The following is a 25917-nucleotide window of genomic DNA, read 5'->3' as shown; positions in this document are numbered from 1 at the left end:
GAGGGCTTGAGCTCTTGTGTAAATGAAACGTCAGGCTGGGGGAAAAGGGGACCATTGTGTTTACCCGCGCTTTGATTAGCTTTTAGCGAACAATGAATTTGCAATTGATGCAAGACATTTTAATGGTGTCATTGGAATCGTTCTTAATAGGAGGTTGGGGTGGTGGACAGGGAGGGAGGAAGGTGCTGTCGAGGAGGATGAATTTCCCGCATGCTGTGCAGGTGTGAGGGACCAGTGCGCTCACATCCAGCCCCAGTCCCCAGCCACAAAGCTTTTCCCAGCTGGATCAGGGTCCTCAGCTCTGGCAGACTGCTGGAAGCATCCACCTGGGATCTGAGCATCGGGACCACAGCACAGTCCTGCCAGGCTTCATGACTGGCTGGGCAGGTGACATGTTTTTGCACCCGACGACACATTTTTCTGCCCAAAGGTCCTCAAGCCGCCTCCCTCTTGCTCCCTCGAGCATGGCTTGTCCTCATTTATAACCTCAGGGTTTGTCCCTCTCCCTCTTCCATTATATTGTCACCCTTTCCCCCCACCTCTGTCAACAACCTCCCTTGCAACATCAAGCTCAAGTTTTCAGCCTTCCCTTTAAACTCCTGGCTAACTTCTCACAGACACATCTCTATTCTTGTCATGTCTTATTTCCTTCTTTCACGGCAGAAATATTTACCAAACTGTTCTTCAAACCCGCTGGTAAATATTCCAGACTCAGACAATGTGGTTAAGTGGGGAAGGGACAGGTAAACCCAGTGCCTTGTTTCCAGCTGCACGCCAGAAAAGCAAACTCGTGCTGCCAATGTATATGCTAAAATTCACTTTTTGCCTGTGCACAGACTGTAGTGCTCATCCCTTCAGGAAATGAGGAATATCAAGCTAAATAAATACCTGTAGAATACACATCACTTTGATTTTATATCTGTTGCAGGGGTGTTAAACCGCCCCAGTGAATGAAGCAGCCCTGGCTGTGCTAAGCCTGGAGAAGACAAGTGACAACAGGAATATCCAAATGTTTTGGGAATGCATTTGTTTTCCTCACTCAGGCCTCGTTTAAACACACTTTTGCAGCCAACCTGTTCAGCTTTAATCTCCCCATAAGAAGATTAAGCACATCCTACCCAGACCTCACCGACACTGTAGCTGGAACATGAGATGCCCAGCTCCTGCTCTTCAGCTCTGATGGAGAGTTTGATCCCATATTTCTTGCTCCAGCCACAGCAACTGCTCCTTTATCAAGCAAAGCAAAGCTGGACGCCTGTAAGCTGCTCGGGGCGGACACTGTGCCTGCCCTGCAAATCACCGCAACGCACTGCCTCAGTGGAACGCAAACTCTGCAGATGTAATTGATTAGTAACTATCAGCTAATTACAGAGTAATCACATGATTATTTTTGCTTTGCAAACTGAATAGTTGCCATGAGATTGAATAATTGTGCGGGGCAATTTTACATGCAGGCAAATACTAAAGCTGAGTAAAACCAGATAATCTAAAGGCTGCATACAGCAGGTAGGACTATTTTATTTCTATAGCTTTTGAGTCCAGTGTGCAGATCATTGCATCGTGTACTTAGAAAAGGATGTTTGGATCCTGTGGGATAAATGCTCCCACAGAAGAGGACTGTATTTTCTAACTTAAATAGAAATATGAATGCTTCCCTTGCCAGGGAATCCTAAAGCTTCCTACATCTCAGGATTCTTGCAAAAATCGCTGGAACTACTAAAATAGGACTGAATAGTGGAAAAAAACCCACACTTCAATGATTTAGAAAAAATAATATGAAGAACCAACATATGTCTCAATTAAAAAAAATTGTTTCTATCAATTTAAGTTTGCCATTAGAAGACACATTTCTACATGAGTCAAAAGCTAGCAGAACATACATGGTAATATTTAATTTTTTAATCCAGGAAAAGCTAATACAAGAAAAAAATGCCGTAAGCAAATTAATGGATGTACAGGAGGATGTTTCAGCTCCTCAGCTGATGGAACTAAGCCTCCATCATTTGTAGCAAAGGACATGCAGGGATTTAGCCCAGCTGAGGCTCCAGCTCAGACTATGGAAATACTGGGCACTAACTGGGAAGGAAGGAAGGTGGAGTATTAAGATTTTGTCTCTTTATATTTCTTCAGGAAATAATGAAGGAGACATACGTAAAATACCAAAATTTTGAGTGAAACTGAAAGGTCACATACACACTCACTGATCTGAATTTGGAAGAACACGGACACATTTTCAAAATGCCTCCTGCTGCCCCCACACCATGTATTTCAGTGTGCACCAGCTAAACTTGCTTTAGTTTCAAGGTATAGATTTTTGAAACTGGAAAATATAGGTATCATGTGAACTCTTTTTTAAATATGTTTGGACTTTAAAATCTCAGTGGTTAAACTAAGAAATGCATTAGAAGTAGAAAGAAAAGGTTGAAAGCTCTAAAGTGGAAAAAAAAAAAAAAAACAGGAAAAAAAAAGAGGAAAAATCAGGGTCACCTGGTTACAGTCAGACAAAAGCCACATTTCAAAAAATGTACCCTGTAATTTAGTCAAAATGGAAAGGATGGGAAAAAGGTCAATATTGTTTTAAATGAGACTAACAGCTTCCTTTATGTAATGGGTGAACTCCAGTGTGTTTCCGGATGATTGGCAATTTAGCTACTTGAGGAAAAAAAAAAGGTTAAACTTATCAGCACACAAAAGTGCCAGCAATTTATTTCTGTCACCTTCCTACAAATTAATCTATTTTAAGGCATTCTGGACCTCATCAGCAAGCCCAGGTGTGATTGGAAATGAGGGTCACCCCCAGGTCCACGTGCACCGGGGGTTACGTGACAGCAGCCCTGGGTGGCAGCAGCCACACAAAGGGGTGGAAGACGTATCGGATGAGAAGAAGGCTTGCAGTTACAAAAAGGAAAATAAATACTCAACGCTTTCCCAAATGAGCGAGGTTTGGTCAGCCCAAACACTAATGTGAACCCTGAGGTCTGATGCTCTGCATCTATCTGCAAGCCATGGAGGTGCAAGGGGTGGATGCTCCAGAGGGATGAGCTTGCATAGCTCTGCTACATGCAAAACTATTTAAGGATCTGGGTCCCTGCACTGAACAACCCCTAATCTCAAATGCAAATGGTTTGGACAAGCAGAGAAAAGCACATCTCTATCCCTCTCTCCTCACACACCTTTGCTCATCCAGTTTGGAAACATTGTCATACACATGCAGGTGATTGGGTTTCTTAGGCTGTAACCCGCAGAAACACCACAGAGAAAACACCTTCTTTTGCAGCCCCGGCATCTGGCTGCTCTGCTGTCTGTCTGTCTGTGGTGCTGAACATGTGTTTATATCTTTAGGCAGAAGCACAAGGTTGGGGTCCCGTCAGCGGTGACAGTCTCCAGCAGAGGGCTGGCACACAGCTTCAATATGTGCCCAAGTAGGGAGGTTTCCCCATCATTATATTTTTTACAGAGCAGCTATTGCTCAATCCTTTCCTGGCTTGGCTTTAACCTTCACCCATGGGGTGTTTGGGTGGAAGGACAAAGAGAGACAGAAGAAGGGATGGAAGTGAGATGGTGGGCAGCAGGAGCTGGGAAAGCCTCCTGGCATCGCGGTTGCATAGAAATGGGCTGAAAACACCAGAGAATGGTACAGAGGGAGCCAGGGAGGTGGATGAGCAGGAGAAAATGCTCAAATCCACCTCCAAGAGCCCCCGAGAGGCACAGCTCCCCACAGGGGGGAAGGCAAGAGCCAGAGCAGAAAAGTAACTTCTTTTTATCATCAGCTTATATGAAAGACATGGGCTTCTACAAGAGACACCGGCTTAAACGAGACCTTTAGCATGAACATTTTCAAACAACAATTGGTCTTTCCTTTCCATGCTAATTACAGCTTTTCCAAAAGACCAGGGCAGGGCCTCCTGTCACCCTGAGTGTACCAGGGCTGGGCAAGGCTTCTGGCACAGCGCTCTGCAATTTCCACAGAAAATAGCATAATTAATTTAAACACAATAGCTACAATTTTCAACAGGACCAACATGAAAGGCCAGGGGCTGGAGGGTCCTGTACCATTTGTGGCCAGAAGCTTTCACGCTATAGATGCTGAGAAGTTTGGTAGCACTGATCTCCACAGTGAGGTGCTCAGATTTCTGAAAACTGGGTATTTTGTGTCATCTCTGGATGGGAACATTAATGGCTTTGCTCTAGATCACTCAGTCCCACGGTTGATAAAGCTTTTAACTGTAGCAGTGCTTTTCCCTTTAGAATACACCTGGTAGATATAGTAGCATCTTTCAATATCTGGATATTTTTTAGTGTCGATTTTAAATACAAGGATGCTTGACTGGCTGCTCTATACCGTGACAAAGCTCTTAATGATTCTTCCAGATACATTCACAGATGAATCTGACAGTGAACCAATCAGCAAAACGTGCTTGACACAGTGATATTTTGACCTTTAGGATTTCTATGAAAATTTATGGGCTCTTTTTCCCTTTTCTAACCATTTAGAACATCACTACCAATGGGCCCCCTTCATTCTCATATTAATCTACAGCTAAACACTGTACAATAGCAAAATATTGACCTCAAATTAACTGCATAGACTCCTGTAAAACTTACAGGAGTGTGATTTCAGTTCAGACCATTAAAATATTTCCATTACTTCTGCTTTATCCTTAATGCTTGTTTTCTTGAATACCTGAAATACCTGTTTTCACCTGCTATAGACAACATTACTGCCATCACTTGTTGTGATAAGACATTCATTTTCGTGAGTATGCCCATAGATGATCAAGAAAATCAGACTGAAAATATAAGTTATTTGCAAACAGCGGAGGGAGCCTTTAAAATTTATCTTTTAGATCTAGTTAACACAGCTTAACTATCTTTTACTAAAAATGGTAGTGATCATAAGAATAAAATTTTGTGTAAGCAGCATCAGGAGGAATGGGCTGTAGATTTCCAGGCAAGTTTTCAGGGTCAGGTAAAGTGCCTGGTGTAGGAATAAATCAGACAGGCTGAATTTTCACTTGCTCTTTTTTTCCCTCTGGTATGAGACAGTCAGGTGGCAGCTCATGTTAGCAAAATATTAACTTGCAGAGGCCTTTAATAACAGCTTTCAGTGATCCTAGAAATGCTAAGAGGGCCAATTTTGCAGTCTAGGGTATTTGAATCAGTAGCTTTTCATATTGTGGCTGAGGCATAAACAGCCATTGTATCTGCTGAAATTATTTTGATCAACTTATGTATTCACCAAGTGGTGTCACTACCACCGTTCTTGCCATCGCAGGGCTGGAGGAGCTAAGATTCAAGGAACTTGACAGGATAATTAAGTATGAAAGCAGACTGGATTTAGCAGGACCCCAGTGAGTCAACAATCCTGATTGTTTCATCATCTCGGCTTTGTGCTGTTCATATCTTATCAGATTAGATAACAATCTGGTATAGCTATGAGTTGAATTACCATGTTGAACTGCACAGTTAGACCACATGAAAAACATCAATACACATTTAAATAATCCCATTTTCAAACTCAGATAAGAAATGGCCAACCTCTACAAATCAAAGGCATATCCTCAGGCTAAAATAAAGAGTGTTCTGATTACCTATTCAGTTATATCAAAGTGCAACAATCAAATGCTATTGCCAATATGACGCAAAGGGTCTTGGAGCAGTAGCACGACTGCCTCGCGACAGCAAAATTCAGAGCTAAAATTCATGAGTGGAGAATTTCAAAGGTGAGGAAAGGATGTAGCCAGGTAGCTCACACAGAACTGGATGTTTTCGGTGTCTCAGATCCTCCTCTTTCACATTCCTCCTTGCAGCCCTCACAAGGCTCTTGTTCTCAGCCTCCGGCACTGAAGCTTGGAGGGTCTCCAGGCAGCAGGTCCTCCTTTTTCTAAGCTCTTCATTGCCCTCCCTGGACACAGAGTCTCTGTCAACAGCCCATAGACACAGGACCTCTTGTTCCTCCTGCCTTGTCTTCCCAAAATGAACTGCGGTCTCCCAGAAATCCTATTTTACAGGCTTTTCTGACCTCCCGCCCTTGTCTTTTCTGCCCTCCTTGTCTATAACAATATGAGAACTGATCAGACTTTCTACTTGCATGAACGTAAATTTTCCCAAGTTGCCTTGTCTTTAAAAGGCTCTCATTAAAAAGATTACTCTATTTTCCTTATTCTGAGGCTTTGATCTCATGATCTCATATTTCCTATTCTCAGTAATGCTGTGGCACACGTAATGTCTTCTCTTCAACAAGGAATGGAGGACTTCAAGGGCTGTGCTGTTCCAGCAGATTCATATGGCTGGGAAATGTATTAATTGAAATGAAATGATTTCTGATCTGTCCTGGGCTGGGAAGAGAATTAAGCCTGGAGAAGTTAAGTTCAAAACTAATATGTGGCCCTTTTAATTACAGTCACAGTTTCTACCACCCTGCCAGATCCTGGTATGGCATGAATCTCACTGAGACTCTGTATTAAGAATCCTACTGCTGAGAATTAATATCGAGTCAAATAAAAATTAATCAGGAATCAATTTTCGTTAAAGTACTACCAGTCATTCCCCTTCCTTCTCCTTTCCCCGCCCCTCACACATTATCCTCTGATCTTTTATGCAGCTATTTGCAAACTAACCATTAGTTGTCAGTCTCCAGCCACGCACCGAGCTGGCAGACGGAGGATCCACGGTCGTTCTGGCAGGGATCCCAGCTCAGGTGCAGCCACCGGCATGGTCGCAGGAGCGTGGGGAGCCCATACAAGGACACGCGTGACCCACCGGAGCAGGGAACCACTGTCGTTAATCAAGGATAACTGGAAATACCCGAAAAACAGTCCCAAAACTGAGCTCCTCTCTTCCCACTCTGCTTCCAGTTGATGTACAATGAGCTGATTTCCAGCTGCGGCACCAAAACCTGTCACAGCATTGCCAGGGTGGAGGAACTGGCACATGCCGAAGCAGCATCATGCTGTGGGAGGCTTTTACACTTTAGTTTTCATCAGTGGAAGGCAGAAAGAGTGGGTGCAGGAGAGGGGTATTAGCAATTTTTTCACACATTTGGCCAATTATTTTCAAAGTTTCCTTTGCTGAAAATACTTTCCGAGCACGACATTCTGAGAGAAAACAGTGAAGAAGCATATATTTCCCATAAGTGTTTAGATTTCAGTAAAATAGCTCATTGCATTTTATGTACTTTTCTCTCAGCTGGGTTTGCGCAGAAGCTCTTTGGCAGCAGATTAGGTCCCACAGCAAAAAATATCTGCACATTTCCGGAGTAAATGGAAGCTGGCTTGGCAACGTGCATCATCCTCTTGCTGAAATGGCCGGTCTGCAAGATGCAGGTTGGGATGGTAATAAAAATGGGCTGTGGATTTTCTGGGTACCCATCTTGAAAAAGAGCTTGCTGTAGATGAATAGGAATGTGTCAGAGTGAAAATACCTTTGGTGTGCTGATGCTGGAAGAACATGCCTGAATAAACCATAACTTGATCTGTTAAACTGTTATTTGGCTTACATACCCTTCAGGATGTGGTTCATCTGAACCAGGAATGGTCAGAGAACAATTTCCCTCAAGGGGCACAGTGTAAGCTTGGAGAATAATTGATTTTTTGAATGGTGGCCAAATGGCAGGGATGTGTGCATGTGTGCTTCACTTTGGGTCAAATGGAGCACGTTGTTCAATCCAAAATGAAACATCTGATCCCTAAACCTTCCTTTAAAATAAAATTTAGCCAGAGATGAAAAGACAACATGATTTAGAAATTTTGGAAGTGTATAACTTAGGAAATTTTGCCAGCTAAACAATTTATGAATTCAAACCATATTTAGTGAACAGTTTTGATTTATGTTGGATCTGACTTACAGCGACTAAACCATCCATCCAGTGCATTCTCTGGGATAGTCAGTTGTGATGGTGATTGGAGAAAAACCTGAGCCCAAAAGTTTTAATTTGGGATAGCGGCATTTTGAACCCACTGGCTTTCCAAGGACAGAGGAGGAGGCATTCAACTCCATGTAACTCAGAGGGTTTCCCCCATGATGCTTCCAGAGCAGATACTGGGAGCTCTGCTTGGCAGTATGTGAAATCCCCAGCCCTTCCTTCCCATCTCTTTTATGGGTGTTGGCATCGTAAACCAACATTTTCTCTTACAACTTTCCTGTGTCCCTTATGTGACGCAGGTGCAATGGCAGGAGATCAATCAAACCCTCTGTTATTGCTTTTTTCCCCAAGATTTCAGGGCTGTCCTTGTCCAAAGTGGAGAAGGCACAGCAGACCTGGAGTCTCACAGGCGGGGCTTTGGGATGATCTCAAGGGTCTTTTCCAACCTAAATTGTTCTCTATGTTGGAGAATTTGGCTGTGCAGCTCCTTTGAACTGTCAGACCTCACTACATTCCCCAGGACTCCTACGTGCTAAGGTTAGAGAGACATTTCCAAACAAGGGGCAAGATACCAAGGAGAAAATTATGGATGAGAAGCAGAGGGGTTTTTGTTTGTTTGTTTGTCATTTAAAAATGTATTGATATATCCATTGACGAGCTAAACCGACAAGCTGCGTTTGAGAAAGGAGTAATTGCATCTTTAATAATATTAAACCTGACACCTGCCTTGGCCGATAACATGCAGTCCTGACACTACTTAGCTAACAATTAGGGCACATGAAAAGGATGAAGGGAAAACCAGTATTAAATTGAATCTGCATTTTAAAGAACACAAAAATAAAAAGAAAGACTGTTAATTGTCTAACACTTTGTTAATTCAATCAGGCATGCAATTTAAAAATAGCTTTGCTTTTTCACTGAAAGAGGAATTAATTACAATTTCTTCCTGAATCCCATATAGGAGAAAAAATATTTAGGACAGTCACAGTGCTCTTAGAAAGGCTGTTTATTAATAAAAGCAGAAAACCCCAATGCTAATTGGTATCATAAGCACAATTAGAATAAGATGTTGTCCTCCATTTGAAAAAGAACAGAGAGCTACATAGCTGAAGGATATTATTGCAAAATGATAAATTGTTCAAAGGCAAGAGTAAAAAAGAAGGTCTTTTCTTTAATGGTAAAATGCCATGTTATCTTGTTTAAATGGCATAACTTTGCAAAAGACGCCATAACATTTCAACCTTTTAAAATGTCAGTATTAAAAAATACATTTCACAAATAGCTTCTTTATAGACTTCCTTTTTTTCTTTCCTTTTTTTTTAAAATTTTATTTTATTTTTTTTTCTCAAGGGCTTATGTAGAACTTACAACTTCAAATGAAAAAGAAAGGGAAACAGCAAAGATGGTTCAAGGTGATCTTGTGTCTTGCAAAACGTAAATAGATTTAGAAGTAAATTTGGCTTTGCAGGGTTTCTTTCCCTCTGTGTGCATGTTTGTCTGTGTTTTAAATAAAAACCACCTCCATCCTGCCAGCTGGGTGGATATTGTCTCTGCACTGAGGGTCTGAGATGGGAGGTCCTCACTCTGCTGAGCTCTTTCCCATCTTGATTATACAGAACGCGGGTGAAATGACACCGGGTGGGATGCCAATCTACACAAAGGTGCCAGGAGGTTGAGGTTATTTATTTATTTCTTGGAAGGGCACCTTAATCATCACCACCATGCTGCTTACCCGTCTTTTTGTTTTGTTTTATTTTTAATCTTTGCGGTCACACTTGGGTTTCTTCAGGGAAATAAATCTGTGGCTCAGTGTAACGAGAAAGAATTATTTTTGCTCAGTTCGCTGCCTGAACAGGGTGAGACGTTTTATGATCACCTGTTTCTAGCAACAACAGTGACAAAAAAAACAAAGAGGGGAAGAAAAGGGACAGTAAAAATCCCTCATGCAAGTGTTGGAAGCTGGCTGGATGGCAGAACCTCCCTGTTGGTGCAACAAATGTGTGAACGTGAAGAAGTTTCTCAGGATTAACCAGAAGCAGGTTGAGTCCACGGTTTTCAGTGGGATTTGCTGTTCTTGATTTCTAGATTTGACCCAGCTACCTAGTGAAATGGATCCCTTGAGATATTATTTTTGGTGGAAACTCTTATCCTACTCACCCAGCAGTTTTGCAGTTGATTTAAACGGGGTCACGACTGCGGTTTGGCTGCGACATATTGCTGGAATAGGATTAAAAATAAAAGGGAGATGGGAGCTCCCCCCGGCTTTGGTTTCTGTAGGTTGCTGGGGGTGACTGCAGCGAAGCGGGAAGTTGGAGCTGCCACACTTGGCTCTGGACAGATAAACTCGGATTTCAGTCCTGCACACTGAGCAGCACCATTTTCTGCGAGCTTTCTACTTACGGAAAACAACAATGACAAAAAGAACCTCAAACCAGAAGTTTTGATGTAGTTACAGCTGGAATAATCTGCAAATAATCCATCAACCTGTGTATCTAGATGTACGTGCATGCATACATACATATACATACACATATATACACCCACACTTATACAGATATATGTGTATATATACATATACAGTTCCCTAATTTAACACTACACAGAAAACTCCCTGCTACTGTTAGACCAGGTATATGAGAACGCAAATGACTATAGTTTAGCTCCATCTGTGGGGTTTCTTTGCAGTATACCATTGCACCTCTATCAAATAATCGATGACTTTGAATAAGTACAACATAAGAATATGCATTTCTCTATACATATATAACATGTTATATCTATATGTATAAATGGATTATTTACAAAGTGTTTGTGCAGATATAGTGACAGTTCATCATATTGAAGGTGCGGTAGTTTGGTTAAAATGACACTGTTGAGCCCCTAGGGTCTTTTTTAATAAATATATTTTTGGCTTCTGCCTTCTGGAAATCTGCACCAGGGTTTCAAACTCCTGAAAAATTGATTTGCTTTTTTATTGCTGCTTAGCCCACACTACACACTGGACATATTTTTCTTCTTTTAATTGAATCTGCCTGTTACACCACACAAGTGCCAGGACATCAATTTAATACCTAGATTTTTTGTGAGCTTTCAAACACACACACAAAAAACTTATTTAATGTGGTTGGATGTTTCTATTTGGCTCCTCAGAGTATTGATTTGTATATTAGCATTACAGTAGCTCTCCAAGTTGTGTGATATTCCTTGGGAAAAAAAGATATAACACACTAGAGGATATATATTTTTTTTTGCTGTTGCTTTCCTGCTATAGCTTATCTTCTTAACAAAGCCGGGACTACAGTGGGTTTCACAACCTGAGTAAAAGCACTTTATCTGAGAGACACAGCAATGGGTAGGAACTGAGAGAAGATAAACATCCCCACATCAAGAGGCACTGCAGGAGAGCAGAGCAGCACAGAGGGATGTGCCAAGGCTCTCCAGAGCAGTCAGGGGGTCTCCGGCACCAAAGGGGGATTCTGCCCTTCATCGCTGCGATAATTGTCTCTGGGACAAGTGCTTGTCTTGCAAAAGTTAAAATCATGCTTGAAAAAAAAAAAAAAGAGAAACCAGCAACCTCATAAAACCCCAGAGAGGCCAAAGTGACTGATCCTGATTCTCAAATAAGGTTGGGAGTGGTGGAGTTGTTGGTTTGCCATAAGCACCGATGGTTGCAAAGCAGGAGCTCATGCTACACCGAGGGCAAACAGGGATGAACAGACGAGCTCAGGAGCAAGAGCTGCTTAGTTCCATGCACAAGGTTTGCACTGGGTTTGAAGCAGTGACTGAACGCCTCATGCCTTCAGGTCCCCGCATAACGTGGACTGTCCTGGTGACCGAATGGGGCAGGACCGGACAGCTGCATGTGTTCTATATTGACTGTAAAAAATTCACCTATGTGAATGAATTAAACCTCTTGATTCACTTGTTGGAAAAGGAAGAAATAAGTGGTATGAGACAAATGGATCTTAAGATATTGTCTACAATAATTTCCCTTTTTGCAATTGATGTAGTTACTTCCTTGGAAGTCCCTTATGCAAGAGGCATGCTGGAAGGGTGCAAAGCAAGATTTACATTGCTCGTAGTCTGATTGAATCTAGAAAATTACCAGGGCGAAGAAGATTGGTGTGCACAGAGTTAGAACAACAGAAGCTTCTCTGCTGCTCAAAGAGGCTCTAGCCGTGTGCTCCCATTTCTAATTCCAGAGCACTGCCCACATCTCCTGAATCCAATCCTTTATTTCACTCACTGAATTTTTATTTCCTGGTTTTGTCCATCATCTGTTGAACAGGAGCAGGACAATCCCTCAGAGAAGCCCCTTCACAGGCTGCACAGTGTGTGGCTCTGAGATTGCCATCTGGGTTTAGGACAAATAAGCCAATATTAGGAAACTTCGTTTAAAATATTTTGGTTTTGTTCTGCTCTCATGCGAGCCCACTAATTGTACTGGGGCAAAAAGAGATAAGCATGCGACAGCTGAGTCCTTTTGTAATTAAGGTCAGGCAGTTGTACACTGGTGCACTCAATTGGTATTAAGGAGTTTCCACTTGTGTGTTACTTTGATGTAAACCCCACTGGATCAGATAAAAATCTCAGCTTCATCTGACTATCTGCTTCCAAACCCAGAACAATACGGGGCCTACAGTCCCAGAGAGAAAAAAAAATTACACATTAAATGAATCTCAGAAATAAACACAAATGCCAGAGTCATTCCAACGGGGTTGTATCGTGTGCCAGTGATATGGGCAAGGAGGAGGCAGCCCTGGAGCAAATACTATTCATTATTATTGACGAATATTCTCAGGAGAAACAGAGGATGTTGCTTAATGGCTTGATCTAATATGCCATCAGGGAAGAGGGGAAAAAATAGAGTGAAAGATATCCTCAGATGCAGAAGCTAAGGAATCTTCTGAGCTGTGGCTGGTCCTTTAATTACCCATGCTGTGAGGGAGGAACGCACAAAGAAGAAGATGGCTTCAGTGAAAATCCTTTGAGATGAAGTCCTTTTACGAAGGCACTCTACTTGTTAAATCTGTAATAATGTCACCTGGAGGTTAGCTTTTTTGTTAGGACTTAGAGTCACAGGAACATTTAACACACACTTGTGCATCTAATTTGCCATGCAATGGGTATAACTACCTGTGCCAGCTGGGGAGGTGCAAGTAGGAATGGTTATATTTGTGTAAGGAATTATTAGATTTGTAGAGAACATCAGAAAAAAAAGATGGGAAAGAGAAAGGACTGGAAGAAGATCTGGCTCTGGCATGGAGTAGATAATGTGCAGACAGAACCAAGGACGACCAGAGAAGCTTTGCAGAAAGCAACACTTGTGGCCAACAGACCCAAAGACATGCTGCTCCCTTGCAAAATTAGAAATTTTTTTCTGACAAGTTGTACGGATGACAGGGAGAGCAAAACCAGATGATGCAGAGCTTTAGTGGCTGGTCAGGCAGGTTCAGAAGTGCCCAGTTGTACCTGCTCACCCACTGTCCACCCTTCAAAATCCTGCAGACAGCGCATACCATTGCAAGAGAACCCCTGAGTTATCTACAACCTCTCTGCAACATCTCTGTAGGACGTTTCCTCAATGCATCTCTGATGCCTGTGTGGACTTGCAAGCTCAGGGGACCAGGAATTCCCCCATCACAGCTTCCCGCATCCCTTTGCCCTGCGTGGGGATGCAGAAAGTGCCCTGGGTCCTGCTGGGTCGCAGTGGGGCTCCCAGGAGACCTTGCAGAGGGTGCTGGGGATGCTCTGCCACCTGTATGCAGGGCTCCCGAAACCCACATACCCATGAAACCCCACCCCAGATGCCTGCAACAGCGCAGAACCACACCAGCCAGCTGGCAGGCAAGGAGAGTGGTGAGCAAAGCAGGCAGAGGAACCATTAGGAAAATATCTCTGGCTCGAAGCCTGGCAAGCGCGTGGTGCCAGCGCACAGGGAGGCTGCGGGGAGGAGGGATGGCAGGATGCTGCTGGGACCAACCCTCAGGTCCGGGTGACAACAGGGTCCCCAGCTTGATCCTTAGAACAAAATAATAGAAGCATTTCAGTTAGAAGAGACTCTCAGGATCATCGAGTCCAACCATAACCTAACTCTAGCACTAACTCATGTCCCTAAGAACCTCAGATTTGGCTACAACCTCCATTCATTCCCATGAGGGCTGATGTCCAGGTGATGCAGCTTTTTGGGTTTTAGGGAGGTTTTTGCAGTGAGGAACGGAAGCGAGAAGAGACGCAAGTTCAGGATTTCGATGTAGGTGCATGAGTGGAGCTTGCAGGGCCTCTGCCAAGGGAAGGGGACAGGCAAGGAGCCATCTCCCTGCACTGAGAAATGTAGGGAGATGCTGGACTAGCAATGCCTGGTGCTAAAAGTTAATGGTTGACAGGGTGCCAGCACCCAAATGACCCATGCTGGACCATATCCCACCTACTGTATAGATTTGCTCTGCTCACGCCGCCCCTTGCAGCCCCTTGCAGGGAAAAGAATCAGTATTTGGGTCTCTCCTCACTCACAGCTCATATCCCCCCACTGGTTTTGTTAAATGCAGCACATTTCCAAAGAAGCAGATTTTAATTTCAATAAACTCTGTAAGAAATAGATCAGCGCTAAGGAGGGGAGCAGCCACAGGAAGTGAGTTTAACTGCTCGGCTGCAGAATATTAATAGGATAGAATGTTATTAGAATAATTTTTCACCGTTTATTAGAATGATTTTTCATCATGAATAATAAATTAATAGAATAATTTAATACAACTAGCCCTCTACTTGAAAGCATATTTTGTTTAAAAGTTGCTTGAAAAGTGGCACTTAGGGATGTGGGATGGGGAGCAGACCCAGGGTGGAGGCTGCACGGTGCAGGGACCTTTCACTTGCCTTCATCCCCCTCAGTTTGGAGGATCTTCTCACTACCTGGCTGGGGAAACCCAACCAGGTGAGTCCATCATCACTGATGGCTCCATGAGGGTCTTGCTTGGGGCAGGTAAGACGGCTGGACCAGAGGATTCCTACAGCCCAGGCCTTCCCCTGCCCATCTGTACATCACTGTGCATCCATCCTCCCCAGCTCCACATCCCAGTGGAAAGTCCATCTTTCCTTCCAGCAGCCTGGGAAGTGGCCACATCCACTCCTGGGTACCTTTACATGGCTTTAACCCCTTATTTCCCTGTCTCACAGTGGGACATTGATAGCCATCGTGGTAGTTTTGTGCAAACCAAGAGGTCTCTCTCCCTTTCTCTCTCTCTTTCTTTTTTTTATTTGCATCTGTGTGGAAGATAATCATTCCTCACAAGGCTATTCACACCACAAAAGCACAATGACATTATTCTCTCCCTCTCTCTCTCTTTCTACTGTTTTACTCTACAACTGACAATTAATGTTAGAAAGAACATGAAATGGAGGAGAAATTACAGCAATTTATCAACTGAAATTATAGGTGTAGACACATGTCAGCAGTGGAAACAGTTTCTATCAAAATTAAAGTATTTAGAGATTTTCCTCAAATTTCAAATTATGCAAATCTCATTTTTGTGATACGCTGGTACTGTAGCTTTAATTGCAGGATTACCAGCAAGCTGCAAACTGCACTTGTAACCAGGATTCAGCTCTTCAGAGAGCAGCTCCCTTCTTCAACACGTCTTATTAATTCAACAAAGTTCCCATCTCTTTAACAAATTAAATATGTTTTGCAGAACAGGCAGTGGTTTTCTTGGTTTCAATCTGTCACAAAGGACCCTGCTGTTTGCAGAGGTTACTCGACAGCTGGATGAACAGACAGGTTTGAGTCCAAACATGGCTTCAAATGCATATTTATACATAAAACATATTTATACAACAACATCACAGGAACAGCTTGTGCTGCTGAAGTTTCTACAAGTCCCTTTACTGTAAGGACATAGTAACCAAAGCTGGAGGAGGAATCTGGACTTCAACTCTTTCTCCAGGTCTAGGATTAGTTAAAAGCTGATTTGTGACCCCAGGAGATCACGGATGCTTACATGAGGATGGAGCTCTCTTTTCCCCTAGAAATAACCCTCGTGGATGGAAAGCCCCATGCCAGCAAGCCTGCCACAGCGGGCTCATGAAAAGCTGTTTGATCACTGCCAGCCTAATTAGAAGACACAATATTCAGGTTGTTATTTATCTTCTTTTCCCCCCATTTTATGTTTCTCTGATGTTGGAAAAGGAACCAAGGATGAAGCACAAGACCAGGCAGTAGCTGGGAAAGGTGTTTGCATGGTAAAGAGTGCCAGGAGACTGCTGGGCCAAGCAGGGGAGATTTGATGTGCCCGAGCCATCCTGGTGCTGTGTACCCCACTGGGATGCTGTGGTCCCATTCACACCCTCCAGAGAAACAGAGCAGATGAGGCAAGAGGAGAACATGTTTCATTTCCACATGAGAAGCAAAGAGAACTCTCTGGTTAGCTGTTCTGTAATGCCAAGTATTGCTGGGGAAGGAAAGAAAACATCACTTTCCCAACTTGCCCCATGAAAGAAGAGTGGGGTTGTACTCTACTGCATCTGCCAAGTTGGGACAGCTCCAGGGCACTGACACCGGGGATACCTGCACATCAAAATATTAAATTTCAGTGGTCCCTTATTATAGATCAGAGTTCAATGGTCTAGCATCAAACTGTGGTTTTCAGGTGTTTTGCAGTGATGCTGTTTAATGCAAGAACATCTCCAGTGCTGTGCAATACATCAGTGTTAAGAGTCTTCCTACTGACACTGGGGATGAAAATCCTTTCTCAGACTCAACTGGAAAGATGTAAGGCCTGGCTGCAGAAGATCACATGAAATCATTAGAAATTGTGGCAGGACTACGAGCTCTGTATACAGAGGTGTAAACTTTACACTCAAAAGCAAACTGCACCACTTTGGGCTGGATTTTTCATGCACTTGGTTTGTTCATCTGCTCATTGAACAGGTGACATGCAGTCACCCAGAAGAACATTGGAGATAAGCTAGCACTGAATTCCCCTTTCTTGAGTGTTCTGCCAATGGCAAACTAAATCAATACCAAAGTGAAGTGAAAGGTGGCACAAGAATCCAAAATGCATCAAGGATTTAATTCAAACCGCTGTTCTGATAACAACCCCCCAGGTGCTGTGGTGGTGTGTGGGTGCTGCACCCAGCCGTGGCTTTGCTACCACACCCATCTAGTCCCACCAGCACCCAGGTCTGCCATCAGGTTGGCATTTTGCACAGCCAGGCACACACCTACTATCTTTGAAAACTCCTCCTTCCCTGGCTTATCTACCACATCATGAATCGCACAATAGCTATTGCACAGTAACATCCAGGCTACAGTCGGTGCGTCTCCCTAACCAATGGGTATTTTTTAATATTTTTTTAATATGGCCAGCCCAAGACACAACCAGATGCCAGGGATCTATTTGCATATGCCAAGCAGCGTAAGGCTTCTGACAGTCACTGTATCCAACTTCAATAACCACGATATGCTCCATCTGCTGACGCCCCAGCAGAACAACAGTGGGGAGCTGTACTGCCAGAGGCACTGTTCTTGAACAGCTGAATGACTGAACAGCTGGTAAATCATCCAAGGACACTTTTCACAGAAGAGCGGGGTTGTTGGCCCCGATTCTTGATGCACACAAGTTGTGGAGCTGGGGCAGAGAAGCCACATACACGACATGTTGTAGGGGCAGCCTCGGGAAGAGCGTTCGTGTCCTCTGCACCCCAAGGAGCCATGAGTCGAAGAAAAACTGAATTGGTTGATATAAAAAAAACAATCTAATTGGAAAAACAAGTTATCTACAGGCCACTGTGCATTCAGATGGGATAGAATTTCACCCGTTTAGGGATCCCGGGGTGATGCTACCTGTGTGCCAGTAATCCTCACTGCTGCTGTTTGTTAAAACAGTGACGGAGACTGAGCTGAGCACCCAGGAATGGGAGAGAGGCCAGAAAAGATTCTGGTTTTCTGGTGGCTTGGGATGGGAGCTTGAGGGAAAGCTATGGATTGGTTTCACCTGAAACTGGGAAAGGGAAGGAGGAAGGGAAAGGGAGGGGTAAGAAAGAAAAAGAAATGAAAAAGAAAGAAAAGAACAATCATTGGGAGAAGGGGGAAAACCAGAATTGATTCAGGCATTTTTTTTCCGAAATAATTCAGTGATTCTCATTCAGCTGGTGCTTTTCTTAAAGACCAAAGAGCCTATATGATAAGCATATTTTACAAATTAGGTAGCGATTTATCCCGCTTTTGTTTTAATGATTGAAATGAATGATGTCGTGCCGCTTGCTGCTGCTGCTGCATTCAGCGCCTGCTGTTCTTGGGAGCTGAAGACACCGAGAAATTTGCATACTTAATGCCGGGAACTGGCACAGACTAAATAGCTTCTTTTCTTTCCTCTGTGTTTGTAGATTTACTGTAGTGCTGGGTTTAATCAAAGGCTTTTTAAAGCCGTCCGTGTGCCGTTTCACAATGCTGAACTTGCATGTGACAAAGGCAGCTATTTATTACTTATCAGCTTTATGGCAAGTACCACAGGCTACTCTAATAAAAGGTATAGGGGCTGCATACTCCTGCAGGAAAAGGCACTGGCCAGTTAATGTTTCTAATCCCTAATCAAGGCATGGCATGGATTAATTTTGTTTTGTTTAGTTTCTGGTTAAATATCCAGCAATAAGGTTAGGGTTAGGGAGGGAGCGAAGCCAAGAAGGTCCCTTCGGATGGGATGTGAACTTCCAAGTGTAGGAGATGAGCCCTTCATGTAGATCTTGTTGGCTTCATTCGTTGAGCTGCTCTACACCTTCACCTTCGTCAAAGCAGAACTGGCTGGGACATCATCATCTTCATGAAATGTCACCAAAACAGGATGAATCATTAAAGCAAAAAAGTTCCATGGAGATAAATCCATATTAAGCAGCTTTCCTGTTTATTTCTCATGTGCACATGAGAGAGAGCAGAAAAGAGAGAGCTGTCATATTCCATCACTTCATTTGAGGTTGAGTGGACCATCAAGCAGAAGATGCAGAGTGAAAATCTCTTCTTCAGAAGAAGCTTGAACCTTGCATCTTTTATGACCATGACCACCACCCCAGAGTCAGGTTATGACCCAGAAAATTCTTCTGTTTATTTAGATCATCCAACGGTCCTAAATCTGAGAAACCTTCTTATGATAGCTAGGGTTTGATTTGAAAACTAATATTTTGATACAAATCCTATACAAATCCTATATCTTCAAAAAAAACAGCTCAAAACTCTTTTTCTTTTGTTCCACCACAGACAAAAATGAATGCTGAACTTCAGAGGATGCTCACAGAATGGAAATATCATCTTGTGGATATCTCCACATTAAAATCAGTGCCTATGAAGGCCCACAAGAATAGTTACACTGACTGTGGTGAAACCAGGAATGCCCCTTATTTACTATCAGCAAATTTAGGTCTTCCTTTGAAGTCAGCAATAAATTTCCCAGGCAAATTACTATTCTTTTGAATAGCAAGAAAACACATTTTGTTCTCTAAATATTTTCCAACTTAAAGATAGAAAACACAGTGCAGGGGAGAGCAAACGGAACTACTCTCATCAGGGTGGGTCCTTAAAGAGGCAAAGTTCTTAAAAAAAAATCAAAATTGCCCCCTCCCCCCAACATCTGCTGGGAGCACTTGGAGATAACTGGCAGCTTGAACAATAACTAGGAGGACGGGAGTCCTGGAACAATGGGAGTGGGATGAGAGCAGCCCTCGCTGTGGCATCGTTTCCAGGCCTTCTGCACATGCAATTGGTTAACTGGAATAAAGATCAGGTTGGACCAATAACACTATAATTTGGAAACAAATATATTGATTACAAGAGAGTCCCACTGGAATGAATGGGGCTACTTGCAAAGTGCGGTTATTATTCTGCGTGTGTAGGGATTACAGAATATGGTCTATCTGTGGTTCTGAATTGATCAATATGATATTATCATCTTGCAAATGCAACATTATCACATTGAGGGGCCAGCACAGCCATAGAGTGAAGAGTCATTCATATAGACCAAACCCTCAGAGGCCTAATGGCCAGAGGCACTGGGCTCCTAAAGCAGGGTTTGTGGGTTCAAGTCCCAGCTGAGGTGAGGTGTGAACTGTTGGGTTGTCCTGTGCAGGGAGAGGAGGTAGACTCCATGATCCTTGTGGGTCCTTTCCAACTCAGCACATTCTATGATTATCTTTCTTCTAAACCGACTATTTAACAAAAGAAATTAAAACCGGGTATGAAATCTTTAGGAGAAAAGCTAGTATAAAAATAACAGGATTTGCCAAAATCTCTGCACCTATTAGTAATGTTTTAGAGCACAATAATGGGATTAATTTTAAACTCCTAGCTTATCTTTCACCATCAGTGGGTTTTAGTTAGGTTCAGCCCCTTATCCAGTTCTGGAAATGACACCAAATCACTCTGGTTTTATTCCTGACTATTTATTTATTTAAACCTAAATTAAAAGACGAGACGCACATCTAAGATTTTTAATCCCCAGATTAATCTTTCTTAAAGCAGCAAAATCCCAATGTCATCAAAATACTCAGCTTGAAAGGAAGTCAACCAGTCAGATCCATTCAAAAATACAGAGGTCCTCAAACTTGCATTATTTCAGAACTAGCAGCAACAAGTCCCAAGATGTTGCAGACCTTGTGGTCTTTATCTACATAAGTGATGAAGATTGGTCAGCTTTCCCTCTTGTTTTACCACTACTCTGTGTCTACTATCACTAGCCCAGAATAGCTTTTATTTCCACCTCATCTCCTCCAAACATGAGCATCACTGCTGCCTTTACATCAGTGCTTCCCTTTGTTAAACATATTTTTGCCTTCCTGCATGTGGAGTATCGCAGTTACTTCACATTTTTTATTTAAATCTTATTTAAGGCTAAGCTGAGTCTTTCAGACAGACCAGTGAATTCAGGGCCCATTTTTAGCTACCTGTAGAGAACAGATTTTCCAAAGGTGGGTGTTCAACATTTTCTGGAAACTCTTTCTATCTAATGAGTCCAGCCTCAAGCTCCCAAGACGAAAGACATCCAAACTGCTCATCATAATTTAAAACTTCATCCCTGTAGCAAAGTTAAATTGCAAAGTTGCATTTTCTTTTCTAAATAATTTCCTCTGCATTTTAATTCCTTTCACTTTGACAGCCTTAAAGCAGACAGATCAGGCTGAAGCAAAGATTTTAGCAATTCTCAGTTAAGCCTGTTTTAAATAACTGCAATGTTAATTTAAAACTAGGAATTAAGACGAAAAAAGTAATTTTTATCCCCACCATAGAAGTAACAGCCCTGTGCGGACCCTTCTGGGAAAACATATGCAACAGCACAATGCTGATCGAACTACCAAAGGAAAAAAAACTTTAGCAGGACCAGAGATTTGTAAAGAGCGTTTTGCATTCAACCCATCACAGACAGGGGCTCTAATGGGCTGCATGGGTCTCATCAGGCTCATGCAGCTGTTACTTCAGCGAGTGCTAGCCTTAGCCTAAAGGAAAAAAAGACACTTATTTGGGGGTTGTGGTGACTGCAGCAGCTTCATCAGCCTGATTCATATGCCGATTTGCATTTATTCACCCACCAATGCTGTGAATTGTGCTTTTCCATGGAACTGCACCCTTCTCTCTGGCTGCTGAAGCTGTGAACAGCGGTGCAGCTCCATGTGTTTGTGTGCACGTGTCTTGCGTGGCGGGTGTGTTATCAGGCAGCCTTAGAGCTTCAGGTGCTCACACTGACACTTGGGAGTAAGACTCCATATGCAATAAAAGACGGGTGGTATCGTAGCTGGGATTTGGTTTTGAGTGCTGTAATGTTTCGCATCTCTTGCCAGAGAGGATCCTGCTCGCACATCACTGGCAGGCCAGAACTGGTGATATCTATGTACTGTAGTAGCTGGCTCTACAGCACTCTGCTTACAGTAACTATAATACCGATTAAAAAAACCCACACAAAACCCACAACGAAACAAACAAACAAAAACAAAACAACAACAAAAAAACCACCACCAAAAAAAACCAACCGGCAAATATTCTGTGAGCACAAAATAATGTTATTCATAGATTAATTTCTCAACATCTGCCATTTCTGCAAGAAACCTACGTATTATCTTCATCCGAGTCACCATGCAAACCTCCAAATGGATCTACAGTCCCATGATACCTTAAAGATGAAGGAGACAAACTCCCTGGGTAATTACAAAAGTGCCGGACGATACTGGAAGGGTTGGGAAGATGTTTCTTATACCCAGTGAAGCTCTTGGTGAGGGTCATCAGACCTCAGCTGGAGCTGGACCATTCCCAACTCCTCACCTTTGGGGGAGGAAAGCATTCAGACCCCGGCTGCAGAGACTGTTCTGCCTGCGAGACACAGTGCTCGATTTCCTCTAGGTGTGCCAGTCAGGCTAGAAACTTGGCTCTGTAATCGATTTTATTCCATTTTATTACTCTCAGCTCTTCCAGAGTATTACAAATTCCCAGGAGACATTTTAAGACATGTATTGATGCTTCACTTATAAATCAAATTTCCCCTTTCTGGATACTTGGCTGGGTTTCATTCCGCTCCTGAGCTGCGGGAGCAAATTCCTGCTGAGCATGGCCTGGGAGCCCAGCACCGAGGCCACCTCCACCTTCCTCATGTCTCCCAAAAATCTTTGTAAGGGGGAAATTTTCACACTGTGAGCTCAGGTTTTACTGGTCAAACTTCTTTTGTTATGGTTTAACAAGGTGCTTTATCATCCCTTCTCCCCAGGTGGCAAGTGCAAAAGGTAAAACCAGGATTTTGCTACTATATGTGAATCTGCAAAAGATTTTTTGTCCAGACACGCTGTGTCGGGTGGAGATGGCACCTCTTGGACCTCCCGAATAACAAGGCTGTGCCAGATGGTGCCTGGGACTGCGGGACATTTGAGACAGAAGAAGGTTACCAGGAAAGAAGATATTTTCAACCAAACATTTTTCTTGAATTGAAATTAAAAGCTGAAAAGATTTATTACAATGACATATTCATGCTGCTATATTTAAGGTGATGTCAGTGTTCTCAGCATAATCCTTCTTATGCACCGAGGATTAAAACTCGGCCATAATAAACTACTCTGAGCTGAAACTTGTCCTCAAATGTTTCCTACTTGAGTCATTAATTTTATTTTATTAAATTAAAAATAAAATTAATTCAAGAGTTTTGTGGGTTTGGAGATGAGAACAAGGAGGAATTCTGCTCATAGGTTTGTCCCTACTGATTGCAGGGGGACTTACAAGGAGATGATGCTGCCGAGGTACAAACACGTTCCTGCTTTTCTTAATTTGAGTGTGGAATATTGGAGTACAAACTGAAAAAGTACCTTTACCTATAAATGAGAGATAAAAGCGCAAATGAACACAAATTCCTATTTGCACTGTGGCCCTGCCTGTGGTGCTCCCAGGACGTTTGTGTCCGAGAGAAGGGAGGCAGAAACAGCTGAACTTTAAAAAGCTTTCGTTTCCTCCCTGAAGTGAGTGTTTACTCTTGAACATGCAACAAATAATTAATAGCTTATATCTGTTGAAATTACAAATAAAATGGCAACAAAGCTACTTTGCTTGTGCAGTAAGAACAAATCTCTACAAGGGAATTTGCATGTATTTTTACAGGATACTCTAATTACTAAAACTATCTAGTTTCCTGAGTTTCCCTTGGCTGATGGCCAGCATTTTTACTTCATAAGTTGAACTTTAAAATATTAACTTCTATCATAGTCCTGCTCACCGTGAAGAGGTTTCAAATGATTTCTTTTTTTCATTGTTCAGCCAGGCATAGGACTCTGGGTGAGGATCCAGCTGGCTGTGCTGGATCAGTAAGGGTGTATATGGGACAAGAAGTGCTCAACAAGCATGCAGGAGAGGAAGAAAAACAGACCGATGGTGGTATTTTCTCCCAGACAGCAAGAAATAACCAGGTTTCCATTTCAGAGAGGACTAACATGAGTGTGGGTGATGTCAGGAAGGTCTCAGCAATACAGACCTTAAAGACTAGAATCTTGCAGGAGTGAAATGACTCAACAAAAGCTTCACATCTCATCATAGGGCTCTTAAATATGTACGTATATACATAGATATATTAATTCAGGGCTATTTATCAGCTTTGCAGAGAAGCCACTAAACTCATTTCTCCATCTGCCCGTTTCTGGTAGCTATTCGCAGGTTCTGCGGAAGGATCACAAGAAGTTGCTCCTGCAAAGGGCAGGAACCAGGCGTGCTTTTCCAGTAAGTGTTTCTGCTTGCAATTAATATAGCCGTAGATTAATTAGCGCTGATCACAACTGTTCATGGCAGGCCGTGGGAAGTTGTTGAGCACTTAACGGCTGCTGTAGCGGCCTGTGTGAAATCCCTCCCCAGACTGCACGTGATGATCAGAGCAAACCAGCCACGGTGCAGTTCAGAAATGAAGAGCAAGAGAAGACAAAGAGCAGCAAACGCCTGGGATGTTTTCTGCGTTGACCATGCTCAAACCACAGCCTTTGAGGTCAGGTAGAAAGACAGACTCATGACTGGGCAGTGAGCTGCAGTGAGCTGAGAGCTTCCATGCAAACCTTTCACCTGATTTACACCTTTATCCAGTAATCTTCTTGGTGATGCTTGACCCAACAAGCTCAAAGTTAGCACCAACCAAGCATAAACTCTGCCTGCCCGCAGCATGGTTTTGCTGGACACTTCTGCCTCCCCCTGGTCTGTAAGGCTCAGGCAGGGCTGCAGAAACAACAATGCTTTCCTCCAAGATCCTTTCCTGAGTGTCTCCTTTGAGTTTTTTATATCCTGCATCAGCTATTCTCACCGAGCTGCTGTGTGGGATAATGTGCACAGGCAAACATTGTTACATGCAAACACAAATACTGGAGATGTTGACAGATGGAGGAATCGCACCATTTTGCAGGAAGGAAGGGCAGAATAGGAACAGGAATCTCAGAATAAGTCTTACCGTTTACACATAACAAGCTACAGCTATATTTGGCTATGCTACTGCATTCACAACCTTCCCAATTGCCAGGCTTTCAAATACACACATTACCACCAGAAGTGCTCTTGCTTAAGTGCTCCCATCTCCAGGATTTCCTTTGAAGTATCTGACTGAAGTAATGTAAAGTGCATTTCAATTGGCAGTGAATGCAGGTTAAATGGTAACAGCACAACAGATCCAGTGTTTGTTCCCTGGGCTTTTTCTTTTACCAGTCTCTCTTTTTAAGAGAGTCGGTTACTTGCTGTAATGCTGCATTCAGGCACCTTCAGCCTATTAAGCCTGTTTCCTGACCCTCTATACAACTGCTTGAGGATGCTGTGAGCTGTATCAGCACTGCTTTAGTACACAAAAAAGTGAGTAAATGCACCGCTGAGTGCCCAGGTTGAGCAGTAAGCAGTGGGTAAAGTCGCTTTACAAATCTGTGCACTTGCCATTTATCTTTGGCTACACCACCAAGCTGACTGGAGACTGAGCCAGTCGCTTTGGATCACTTTGGATTTGTCTGTTACCTCCCATCCATGTTGATGGAACATCAACTGTTTAACCTTTCAATAGAGTTCTTCTTCAGTCCATTGGATTGGCTGAAGAACACATATTATGGCAGCAAAATAACCAAGTCTGCACCAAACAATGAAATATCCTCACCTGCCCATGCCAAATGCTCTCTCCACCTTAGATCACTGAGCTAGCGCTGCAGCATTCTTTGGAAAACAAATAACAAAATGCAGAGTTGGGGCAGAGCTTAACCTAAGTCACTATGGTTATCCAAGAGGTGTTTGACCCTGTCTGGTACTGAACAGGATCCGTCAGAAAGAGGAACGACCCACTGCAAAACCTGGGACTGAAGACTCCAGGTTATTATTAACCAGACAAATTCTGTATTGGAGAAAGGACTGATCTGGGTTATGGATGTGCTAATACATTACCCTGGTGTGTCAGGGGAGAGGTCATGGATCAGCTGAAGAGGGACGCAGAGTTTACACCCTTTTTCCACTTTTGTACCACAAAATCGGGCTGAGTGACTCCTAGAGCTAACAGGAGAAGGGATCACATACTAAACCTGCCATGTAGCACAGCCAG

General features: G+C 43.0%; 1 protein-coding gene across 1 annotated transcript in view; it reads right to left on the bottom strand.

Moving 5' to 3' along the window:
• Positions 1-25917, bottom strand: part of LOC102098211 (uncharacterized) — a 153355-nt gene that overhangs the window by 25920 nt on the left and 101518 nt on the right. The gene's annotated exons all lie outside the window — the stretch shown is intronic.

Source organism: Columba livia, chromosome 16 (genome assembly GCF_036013475.1).
Source record: "Columba livia isolate bColLiv1 breed racing homer chromosome 16, bColLiv1.pat.W.v2, whole genome shotgun sequence".
Classification (NCBI taxonomy): Eukaryota; Metazoa; Chordata; class Aves; order Columbiformes; family Columbidae; genus Columba; species Columba livia.
Note: the sequence above shows the minus strand (reverse complement) of the source record. Positions and strands in the feature narration are given on the sequence as shown.